This window comes from Hyperolius riggenbachi, chromosome 7 (assembly GCF_040937935.1).
Source record: "Hyperolius riggenbachi isolate aHypRig1 chromosome 7, aHypRig1.pri, whole genome shotgun sequence".
Classification (NCBI taxonomy): Eukaryota; Metazoa; Chordata; class Amphibia; order Anura; family Hyperoliidae; genus Hyperolius; species Hyperolius riggenbachi.
In genome coordinates, this window is record NC_090652.1 from 24,067,329 (window position 1) to 24,079,729 (window position 12,401).

Consider the following 12,401-nt stretch of genomic DNA (forward strand, 5'->3'; position numbering starts at 1 on the left):
TGGGGTAAAGCATGTGAGTCTAGATATTGTGCGACCTGACATGAATGGGTGCACTACTGTGGTTGATTCTTGTGCGAATCTTGAAAGATTCTCTCCTGATTGCGTGAAGTTTGAATCTATGCGATGTAATGCCTGTTTCTCAGATGTTCCTGCAGATTGTGATCAACATGAATGTGCCAGTTTTCTCAAAGATATGTGGGATCCCTTGTCATCTAAGAACAGATCTTTTAGATCTTCCATCTATGATCCTGCTATGGGAAAAATTCCTAAACTATGCAGCATCAAAAGTGAAATTAATATGCCTAATAAAGTTTATTCTGTTGATGTCGCTATTTCTTCTGCAGATGAGTCTCTGTCTCACCCTGTTCACACCTGTAAGGGTCCGTTGCCTGGGGACAATTGCTCCAGTGTTTCGACCCTAGATGCCTTGCAGTCTGCTCCGCAGATCGCGGAGATTTGCGCTATGGAAGCGTCAGTTTCACAACCTAAAGCGATCTTGGATTCGCAGGTTTTGCGTTTTGGCTCCTCGGATTTGACATTGTTAGCCGAATCTAAGAGTGAGACAGCGCTTCGGTTTTGCGAATCTGACTCTGAAACATCTCTGCTGGGTCCAGAGAAAGTTTCTCTGAGCCTGCCCTGTACCATGAATAACAATATAATGTCCAATCACACTGACATTTGTGAGTCCCTTTCTTGTTCTGAGGAAAGTGCTGATTCTGCACCCTGTACTCTGGATGAGTTAAGATGGCCTTGTTTAGAGTCTCCTGCAGTGTCCCTAGAGGCTCGTCTAGGTATTGCCACTATACTCACCTGTTTTTCTGCAGTTTTGGAGTTACAAGCTAGTTTGACTGCCACACAGAATTCTGGGTACAGTGAGAATGAATTTAGGGAGTCAGTGTGTGTTCCAGTAAATATACCTGCACATTCCCCTCATGATGATGAGATCCAGTCTCAGGTTATGGTGGAACCATTCCTGGGACATCTGCCCTGTCCACAAAATAAAGTTCCAGTTTTGCCCTGTAACATGGATAGTTCAGAATCCTTCCGAGAAAACTTGAAAAAAGATGTTCTGGAGGTCCCCGAGTTCCTCCCAAAGGGTGCAGAACTTGTAGGAGATGTCTCCTGCCCCCCAAGTCCTTCTGAGGTGTTACCCTCTTCCGTAGGCATTGCTGCCTTGCTGGCTACCTTTTCAGCTCTGATGGAGCTTCACTCATATGTAGTCAATGATGATATTATTGTCACAGAAATTTCTGAATTTGTATCCGAGTCTTCTTGTGAAAGTCCAGTGTCTGTGACCTCCACTCATGATGATTCTCTGTCCGGTACTGGTTTTGGTCTTGTCGTGCCGGACTCTGAGGCTGGCAGTTCCCCGACATGTACTGAGGTTTCTCCTGTGCTGGTGTACCCCAGTGTGCTCTGTGACCCAGAAAGCCCAAGTGTGCCTCGGTTACCAGCGTACTCAGATGCTTCCTCGGTGGAGACATGCTCTGATTTAGCCTGCCTGCTTGCATGCCCAGAAGTGGTCCCTGAAAGTCTTGATCTTGATGGGTGTCCTCGTAATTCTAAATCCGGAATTGTCATTGGTTCCATGGGGGTTCTTGGTAATTCTCCATGTGAGCCTGGTGATTGTTCTGCCCTCTTGGGATCTCTGTGGAGCTTCAAAAGGTTCTGGGAGATTCCGGGAGAGATTTTGCTTGGTCCCCTGGATAAGATCAATGGTGGCTTTTGTGTTGTAAGGGACACTTCGAACAGGTATTGTGGCAGGTTTGGTATTTTCGGACGCTCCTTGGAAGGTGGTGGGTATTGTCTGGAGGGTGTCGATGGCTTTTTCTCTGGTATCCACAGTCCTGATGGGTGTTACGCTAAGACTGGTAGTACTGATGGGCATGTTTCGGTGGCTTCTGTTTCCGATGAGGTCGGTTTCGGGTGGACTGACTCTGGAATTGGACCTTGTCGGGCTGCCCCGACCTTCATGAGTCTTCAGTTAGAGTTTTTTGGTAACGCCAGTTTTGAAAGACGTCTGGAATTCGTCCCTAGAGGGGGGGGTACTGTAACGATCCGCTCAGCTGATCATTATTCAGGTCTGCATGCTGCAGGACTCTGGAAAGTAGACCTTCTGTCAGTTTTGCAGCTTGTGCTTGCTGAGGAATTTGCATACGTTGTCATGCAAATTGCCTGGCCACATTCATTGGAGGCGTGTACTATAAGTAGTATGTGTGTCCCACAATGCTTCGCTGCTCATAGAGGTTTGTTCCTGCTGGACTCACCTGGAGTGTCAGCCACTGCTATCTTAGTATAGTTAATTCTTGGGGAGTGCTCCTTGCATTCCTAGTTAGTGCAGTCAGTTTGTGTATAATTTGTACTGCCTATTCTGTCTTGTCTTGTCTGTCGCGATTGCGCTGTCACCAGCGGCGGTTGATAGCGAATCGCTCTGTCTTGTTTGGATCTCACTAGCCTCTAGCGGTAGCGGCTGTGGATCCTTCTGATCTGAGTTCCTGGAGTGTAAGCTGGAGCAGCGGTTGCTACCGGCTACCTCATCTGATCTGTCTTGTTTAGATCGCACTAGCCGCTAGCGTTAGCGGCTGTGGATCTTTCTGATCTGTGTTCCTGCTTGGATCACACTTGCTCTGGCAGAAGAGCGGTGGATCCTTTCTGCCTAGTTCCTGTTTCTCGTTTGTCTGTCTTGTCTGATACGGGCGCTTGCTGTAGGCTCGATGAGGTAACCGTTAAGCAAGCGTTCACGTTCTTTGTTTCGTGTTTGTCTGTTGATGGTTAGTTAGGCGTGCTTGTCTCTATTGTGCTTATCACGTGGAGACCGCGCATAACCGCGTGCACTGTTGCGAATGAGTGCGGTGTTCGCGGTTAGCTAGCGTTTATTATTTTCCGTATATTCTCATTGTATTTGCTGTGCCTTTGCTACCCTCGTATTCTATTCTGATCTGCCTTGTGTCACGTCTGGCGATCGCACCTCTCGCGATCGCGTTCCTGTTTCGTATCTGCTGTTGTGTGTGCGCGGTCGCGGGGTGGCGACTAGATTGGCGCACACACATACAACCTATCCCTTTGCTCAATCTCATTCGCAATCGCCTCTCTTGCGATTGCGTTCTGCGCTTCGTACAAATTCCTGTCTGGCATTTGTGGAGGTACAGAGGATTGGTTCCTCTGCACTCCCCAGCGCCATCTGCCGACAGGAATTTTCCCTCTACTGGTGCTTGCACCAAAAGCTGGGTTCTAGTATCTTGACACGCTTGTGGAGGACCTCCGCAGTGTCAGCGCACATCTTTGTGCGCTGAACACGGAGATATCCCACAATCGTTACATTATGAGCAGCCCAACCCAAAACCCCAGTGTAGAGGGAATTTCTGATTTGTACGATTTTGCTGAGTATGGTTCCTGTGTCTTTAAGAGTTTCAAAATATTAAATTCAGAGACGAAAGAGGATTTTCTCTCTGAATGCGTAAAATTTTGTCTGAATCCTACTTTTCAAATTACTGATCCGTCCACGTCTGCTCTCCAATTAGCTTATGTGCTTTTGAAAGATGATCTGTTTGTATGGGCTCATGAAATCTTGCAAGACAATTCTTGGAATGATAATCTATATCAGTTTCTTACATTTACATTCTCCTACTGGTTTGAGTTGCCTTGCTTGCCACCTGCCCTGTATGAGTGTGTAGTTGCTAATGAGTCAGCTGCTCTACCTACTTCATGCAAAACCATTCAGTTTGAAAATGAATGCAGTAACTATTCCCCTGTGTCTAAACAGCAGCCACCTAAAGCAGCAAGGACTAAAAGCAGGAAAAAAAGGAAGACTTCTCAGCTGAAAAATCCGTTGCCCATAGCAACTACAAATAAAAGAATTGTGTCTGTAAAGTCTGAAATTTCTCAGTCTCAGGTTTCATTACCCCAAGAAAGGGCATTTGTGGATCCTTTGATAGGCAGAATTATTTTCTATATTAAAGGAGTGAGAAAGTCTTTGCATGTTCCTAACCCCAACCCTTATGAGGGTTTCTTGGAAACAGAGTTGTTTGAACCCCCATTTGCTCCATGGGATATTGGAGCATTAATTGAGGAGTTTGAGATTGATTGGAAGGCGTTTTGCGATTTTTACATCGCAAAAAGTGCAGAGATTCTTTATGCTTGTCTTGATTCGGTGTACGCTTTGATTGACTCTGATGAGTGTGATGAATGTTTTGTGAATCCGGTGACTTATGTGTGGCAGACGATTTTGGATGAATTGCACACACACCAATCAATTGACTTCAATAAAGAGACATCGTTATCGGATGATTGTTCCTGCCTTTCTGGGGTAAAGCATGTGAGTCTAGATATTGTGCGACCTGACATGAATGGGTGCACTACTGTGGTTGATTCTTGTGCGAATCTTGAAAGATTCTCTCCTGATTGCGTGAAGTTTGAATCTATGCGATGTAATGCCTGTTTCTCAGATGTTCCTGCAGATTGTGATCAACATGAATGTGCCAGTTTTCTCAAAGATATGTGGGATCCCTTGTCATCTAAGAACAGATCTTTTAGATCTTCCATCTATGATCCTGCTATGGGAAAAATTCCTAAACTATGCAGCATCAAAAGTGAAATTAATATGCCTAATAAAGTTTATTCTGTTGATGTCGCTATTTCTTCTGCAGATGAGTCTCTGTCTCACCCTGTTCACACCTGTAAGGGTCCGTTGCCTGGGGACAATTGCTCCAGTGTTTCGACCCTAGATGCCTTGCAGTCTGCTCCGCAGATCGCGGAGATTTGCGCTATGGAAGCGTCAGTTTCACAACCTAAAGCGATCTTGGATTCGCAGGTTTTGCGTTTTGGCTCCTCGGATTTGACATTGTTAGCCGAATCTAAGAGTGAGACAGCGCTTCGGTTTTGCGAATCTGACTCTGAAACATCTCTGCTGGGTCCAGAGAAAGTTTCTCTGAGCCTGCCCTGTACCATGAATAACAATATAATGTCCAATCACACTGACATTTGTGAGTCCCTTTCTTGTTCTGAGGAAAGTGCTGATTCTGCACCCTGTACTCTGGATGAGTTAAGATGGCCTTGTTTAGAGTCTCCTGCAGTGTCCCTAGAGGCTCGTCTAGGTATTGCCACTATACTCACCTGTTTTTCTGCAGTTTTGGAGTTACAAGCTAGTTTGACTGCCACACAGAATTCTGGGTACAGTGAGAATGAATTTAGGGAGTCAGTGTGTGTTCCAGTAAATATACCTGCACATTCCCCTCATGATGATGAGATCCAGTCTCAGGTTATGGTGTGCTTATCACGTGGAGACCGCGCATAACCGCGTGCACTGTTGCGAATGAGTGCGGTGTTCGCGGTTAGCTAGCGTTTATTATTTTCCGTATATTCTCATTGTATTTGCTGTGCCTTTGCTACCCTCGTATTCTATTCTGATCTGCCTTGTGTCACGTCTGGCGATCGCACCTCTCGCGATCGCGTTCCTGTTTCGTATCTGCTGTTGTGTGTGCGCGGTCGCGGGGTGGCGACTAGATTGGCGCACACACATACAACCTATCCCTTTGCTCAATCTCATTCGCAATCGCCTCTCTTGCGATTGCGTTCTGCGCTTCGTACAAATTCCTGTCTGGCATTTGTGGAGGTACAGAGGATTGGTTCCTCTGCACTCCCCAGCGCCATCTGCCGACAGGAATTTTCCCTCTACTGGTGCTTGCACCAAAAGCTGGGTTCTAGTATCTTGACACGCTTGTGGAGGACCTCCGCAGTGTCAGCGCACATCTTTGTGCGCTGAACACGGAGATATCCCACAATCGTTACATGTAGTAACTACTATGTTTCCTAGAGAGCAACTCTTCCCTCGTGATAGCTTAGACGTTCCTCAGGCGAGAAGCACAGTCAGACTTAGTTAGTTGGCCAGCCCATCTATGAGTTGAGAGAATTCCACCGCCTCTAAATAGCAGCTGGGTTTTATATCTTTTTGCCCAGTAGAGAACTTTGGGATTACATAGAGGTCTATGGAGCATAGTAAAACCCCTTGAGACTTTAGACAACTCCCACCACTCATAATAGCTGGAACATCACCAAGTGGCCACATGACAGATGTATAGCCTCCTCTAAATGTCCTTTACACAATTAGATATTCACTCTGGGATACAACAACTATATTTACGACCCTCTTCTAAATAATCCTGAATTCATGCATTATGGCTAAAAAGTCTCCATACTAAAAGGACGATTATTGGGTTTTAGTAAATTAATAAGGAATTCTAAGTCATGGGTCAGATCAGTATTATGTTCCTTATATAAAAGCATTTTGTACTAATTGTAAATACGTCGTAACATATGAACCCACCTGGTTAGTTTCTGTTAAGCAAGTGTTTAAGGAAGTCCGCCAGACTCAAATGATCAGATACAGACCTGAATAAAAAGATTCACATAATATAAGACTACAAGATGGCTACCACAGCATCACTAATACAAAATGGCGGAGAATAAAAGCTGTAGCACTACAGGCGCACAGTGAGTAACTTTGGCGCTGTCAGAAGACAGAGCTAAAGTTACTTTTAAAACACTAAAATTTGTCCGCCAGCAATAGCTGGAAGCCTAATTACACAATTCCCTACTATCCACATCAACCTGAAGGGAGAATAGTAATAAACACCACCGGGACTTTTGCAGGAGCAGAGTAAGCTGTATATCGGTTGCATCCTGCACCCAAGTCTCCCTGTGGCCATTTCATATATACTCTATGGAATGGGGGGGGGGGGGGCAATTCTAGAGGATATTGGCGTTGGATCAATTGTTAAAGAAAAGTATTTATGATTTTATTTGTGGTTACATTTTTATTTCATTTACAATTTTTTTGTGAAAAAATGTAAGGGGTACAGTAGTTCCCCTTTATCCATTTCACCTGGGGAAGGGGGGTAACTGAGGTCCTATTGTTCTTCTATGGAAAACTGCATTTTTTTTATTTTTATTTTTATTTTTTACTTGATTACACTATTCCCTCTTACAAACCTACCCAATTTGGAGATAATAGCATGTATGGGGACTTTTCTATTAACCATATTTGACTTCAATGTAAATTCTGGTTAGTTCAAACTTTCTCGACATATGTGAAGAATCATTTAAAGAGACACTGAAGAGAAAAAAAATATATGATATAATGAATTGGTTGTGTACTATGAATAATTACTAGAAGATTAGCAGCAAAGAAAATATTCTCATACTTTTATTTTCAGGTATATAGTGTTTTTTATAACATTGTATCATTCTATAATATGTGCAGATTACACAACACTCAGCATTCAAAATGAGTCTTTCAGAGCAGTCTGTGAAGTAATGACCTCTCCTCTAGCAGAGGAAAATAAAACTGTTCACTAACAGTTGAGATAATAAAAGTCAGATAACAGCCCTCTCCATGACTAAGACTTAGTCAGAGAGTTAATAGCTTGTTTGCATAGAGATAACAACTGGAGTTTCTCAACTCTTCCTGTACTGGAAACAATTACACTGATGTATCTGATCTTAATGTTTTATTTCCTAGCTGTACTACACATACAAATCATAATATCATAATTTTTTTTCGCTTCATTGTCTCTTTACGACTGCTGTGTTCATAATTTTAATAATAACGTTATAAATGGATTATCAATAAATCAAATCAATTTAAAGATTGTAATTGCGTGCAATTGTAATTTCAAAATTGTGAAGGACATTAAGTATAGAGAAATAAGTACATTCCGACCATCACTAAATTAACCGGTTCTCTTAAAAAATTAGCATTAGACAATAGTAGGGACATTACTCAACTGTGGGATTAAATTGTGAACGCTGATGGCTTTGAACTGCATGCTAAGAGCTGTAGAAAATATCAGCACTACATAAATACATGGTGAAGGCAATACAATGTGACAGGCAGCAGTGGGAGCCCCAACTGCTTTTTAAACTATTCAAAGCTAAAATATTTTTTTTACTAAACTTGAGCAAATGTTATATTACATTTTTACCCTACGCCAGCATTCACATGAACACAAAGCATGACTGTAACATCTGTAAACTTGGCGGCTGCGGACACGCATGCTATGCCCGCAGCTGCCTTTGTTCCCTGTTCACAGGCCTTATCCGTCCTGGCGGCGTCCAGCATGCCGGGAACGGCATTGTCTCTTGCTCATAGGTTCTCTGTATCGCGCGGGCACGGAGACAGGACCTTTATGCTGGAAGAAGGCGCGTCAGCTGACCTGCCGGTCAGCTGACATCAGGAGTGACTCGCGCCGCTCTGATTGGCTGATTGTTAGGGGACGTGGCGCTGGGCTCTCCTCGGCTTCTTAAGCCTTCACAGATCATTGGCAACTCGTCTGCTGTTGCGAATACACTCGTGTTAGCGCTCAGACCTAGTGAGGTTCCTGTTGATGATAGATGTATATGCAGTGTTTGCAATATACATCTATCTATAGTTAGTTATTATTACATTGTATTCTGATAACCTGTGTATGATTCTGGCTACTTTCTGACCTTGCTATTGATTCTATACCTCTGCCTTTCTGACTTTAGTTGCTGAACCTCTGCCTGATATTAACTACTCTCTCGCCTGCCGATTTTGCACTATCTCTACCTGCCTGTTATCGAACCTTGCCTGTCTGACTACCCTACTCACCAGTGGGCCCTTGCCACTGGTGAGGTGCTCTAGCTATTAGAACCTACCAGCCCCTCTGGTGAGGTTCAGACTTACTTGCATAGCTCCAGTGACTGATAGTACCTTGCCAGCTCCACTGGCAAGGTCTAGTTAAACTATTCAGTCATTTGTACTGTTAGTACCTTACCAGCTCCTCTGGTAAGGTTTAGCCAAACTTCTTTAATTCTTTAATTATTAGTACTTTGCCAGCTCCTCTGGTAAAGGTATTGTTATTTGTGTTGGTAGACCCTCCAGCTTCTCTGGAGAAGTCTATACTGTTGCACCAAACACCACACCTTACTCTCAGCTAGCTATACGTGTATTATTGGTGATTCTGCAGATTACCACATAATCAGGTATAGCGTCTGTATTATTGGTGATTCTGCAGATCACAAATAATCAGACGTCTGAGTTGCAGCACCCAATCGTTACATTGACATTGTGTATAAGTCAACTCTAATATTTGACCCTCTCAAGCTGGAATTATCCTTTGACTCAAGTCTACCCAGTAAAGTTAATGGCTGCACTTGGGGCCGAGGAAGGGTTAATGACTGCACTGCATACAGTATTGCAGCCATTAACCCCTCCTGTCCCTTAAGTGCAGCCCATAACGCCTCTTGGCATCCCAAGTGCAGCAATTATTCACTCCCCTTCCTGTGGCCCAGTATTTCCCCCCTGCCTCTTTCCTTGTTAATTTTTGTGTCCAGGACTTTCAGACCTGAGTTTTCTTGACATTTCCTTTATCAAGAAAGTGACGTACCACTGGGTAAATTGCTGCAAATGGGAATATCTCTAATGGTACCCAAATTGCTCAGTGTTGCTCATGACTCATATGACTCATTTATTTAGTGAATCAAACCTACAGTTCTAGACTTGAAGTTAAGTATATATATCACAGCAAATATAATTTGGACTAGACGTGAATAATGAGTTATTTACTTTGTTAAAGTGGACCCGAACTCTTGCACAGGGCAGGGGGAAAACATAACAGAAATGCACCCTGGGCCATATGCAATTCACTTTTTCCCCTGACTTTTCTCCTTGGAGATCATTTTTCATGTTCATATTAAAATAACTTTCCAGCATTTTTCAACTAAAAAAGTACCAAAAAGTAAATGAAAAAGTACTATCAAAATTATTTTGAACATTTTCTTGCTTTCTGATGGCTTAAAATGCATTTTGTTGACAAATTTAAAAATATCACCCAGGAGAAAACTCAGGTGAAAAAATGAATTGCATATGGGCCCCTGTGTGTATTTAAAGAGTTTAGTCTGTTTAATTCCCCCTCATTTGTGGCTAATCACAAGTTGTAATTTGATCCACCCCTGTGTCACATGACTGCCTATGGCAGATAAGCCCATGTGAAACTGGCTGTAAACAATATGTCTGCTTCCATGAATCAGGAAGTAGAAACTGTGCAGGTTTAGTTTAGGACTTGTAACAGCTGTAACAAAGGAATGTTTTTTGTTTAAGGGCTCTTTCACACCAAGATGTTGCATTTTAGGGGACGTTAAGGTCGCATAACAGGCCCCTAACGCAACGCATTGTGGTTTTAAAGTTGGACGTCAGATTGAGCCGCGTTATGAGGCTCTTGGTGCTATCCTGGGAAGTCCGGATCTTTTCAATGATTCGGTTGATTCGAATCAGATCATTGAAAAGATCCGGATCTTTTAATCATTTTACTAGGGAAGCAGGAAGCAGGGGTGCAGCAGAGGGAGAGGTGCAGGAGAATGAAGGCACACTGAGGGTGCTAATGGGGAAGGGAGAGATGCAGCAGGAAGATTGTGCTTGTGCACAGAAGCTGCAGTTCCTGTTTCTTCCAGACATCCACTGTGAACCGAATCCTTCATTGTGATGATCCGGATGATTTGACTCACAAAAAAGATCCGGATCAAAGATCCGAATCGTTCATGATCTGGACAACACTACAGTGCAGTGAATATTAATTAGCCATGTGGTGAGGAACAATAGCCCCCTTACTGAGCATGTGCAAACAGTCTAACGCAGCTAAAACCACATATAACGCACAGCATGCTGCACTTTCTTTGAACATCCAGCTTTACAATGTAACGCAACGTGGGCACTGTGAACAGCCCATTGATTTTTCATTACTGTGCAGTGAGCTGTGTTACAGGCTGCTCTAACGTGCGCCTGTAACGTCCCACTGTGAAAGCAGCCTAAATGTTATTATGCTGTTGTATATCTTTTAGAGCAGAGAGGATTTCTGAATTCAGGTCTACTTTGAGCATGTGATGATTTGCTCAACTGCCTGTGCAGGCAGGCAGCTTTTTGACCATTGTTTTGATTTGCATGCTGCAGGACTCTGGAAAGAAGAGCTTCTGTCAGTTTTGCAGCTTGTGCTTGCAGAGGAATTTGCATACGTTGTCATGCAAATTGCCTGGCCACATTCATTGGAGGAGTGTACTATAAGTACTATGTCTTTCCCACAATGCTTCGCTGTTCATAAGGATTTCGTCCTATGTAACACTCCTGGTGGGGTGTCAGCCTTGCTCTCTGTTTGAACATCAGCTTAGAGTTTGACTTAAAGTTAGTTTTATTCAACCAGCAAGTAAGTTTTTGACGGGAAATTACATAGGTGTCTCCCAAAAGATAATAAGACAATGTACAAGAGGCATTGTTGTGGAAAAAAAGTATTTCTCAGTTTTTATTTACATTTGAACAAAAAGTGTCCAGTCCAGAATTATTCATACCCTTCACAAACTGTCACAATCTGTGGGAAAATCCAAAGTTCTATACCATTCCAAATAGTCCAAGGTGTTCTAAAGCATCCTAATTAGTTACCCTGATTAATTGGGAAAAGCTGTTTTAATCAACTCAACAGGTGAAAAACAGCAGCTCTCTGCAGTTGGTTTTTGGAGAGTCATGGCTAAGACAAAGGAGCTCGGTAAGGAGGACCTGCGGCTGTGCATTGTGGCTGCTCACAAGTCAGGAAAGGTCTACAAGGCCATTTCTAAATGTTTTCAAGTTCCAATGGCTACAGTACAAAGTATTATTAAAAAAATATGTGGAAAATCTCAGAGGACGTGTAAGGAAGCCAAAAGTGACACCTATGCTGGCCAGGAGGTTAGTGAGAGAGGTGGGAAGAATCCAAGGTCTACCACCAAGGCCATCCTGGTGAATCTGGGCTCTCTGCTGGTTGCAATGTCTCAAGGCAAACAATCCAATAGACACTGCACACTGCTGGGTTCCACATATGCAGACGAAGGAGGATGCCATTTCTCCAGATAAGGCACACAAAAGCTTGTGTCGCCTTTGCAAATGTCCGCCAGGAGAAAAGAGTGATATAAATGTTATTTATCTTGTTTGTCTAAATATTAAGGTAATGGCAAGAAGACCCTCCAATGAGCAAGGAGCTCCAACCTGAAAGATTTGGAGCTCATTGCTAAAGATTAATGGGCAAAAATATCTGTGGAGACATGCAGAAAGCTGGTCTGTAATAATAATAGGATTGCTGCAATAGTCAATAAAGGCTTTTCTATTGATTATTGTGAAGGGTATGAATAATTTTGAAGTGGACACTTTTTGCTCAAATGTAAATAAAAGCTGAGAAATGTTTTTTTCCCCCACAATAATGGCTCTTGTACACCTATGTCATTTCCCGTCAAAAAATGACTTGCTGGTTGAATAAAAGTAACTTTAAGTCAAAATTTGCCTGGGGTATGAATAGTTATGGGCAGCACTGTACGCCCCATTTTCCTCTTTGTTTCTTTGCAGGTTCTCTTTGGAATCTCTCAAT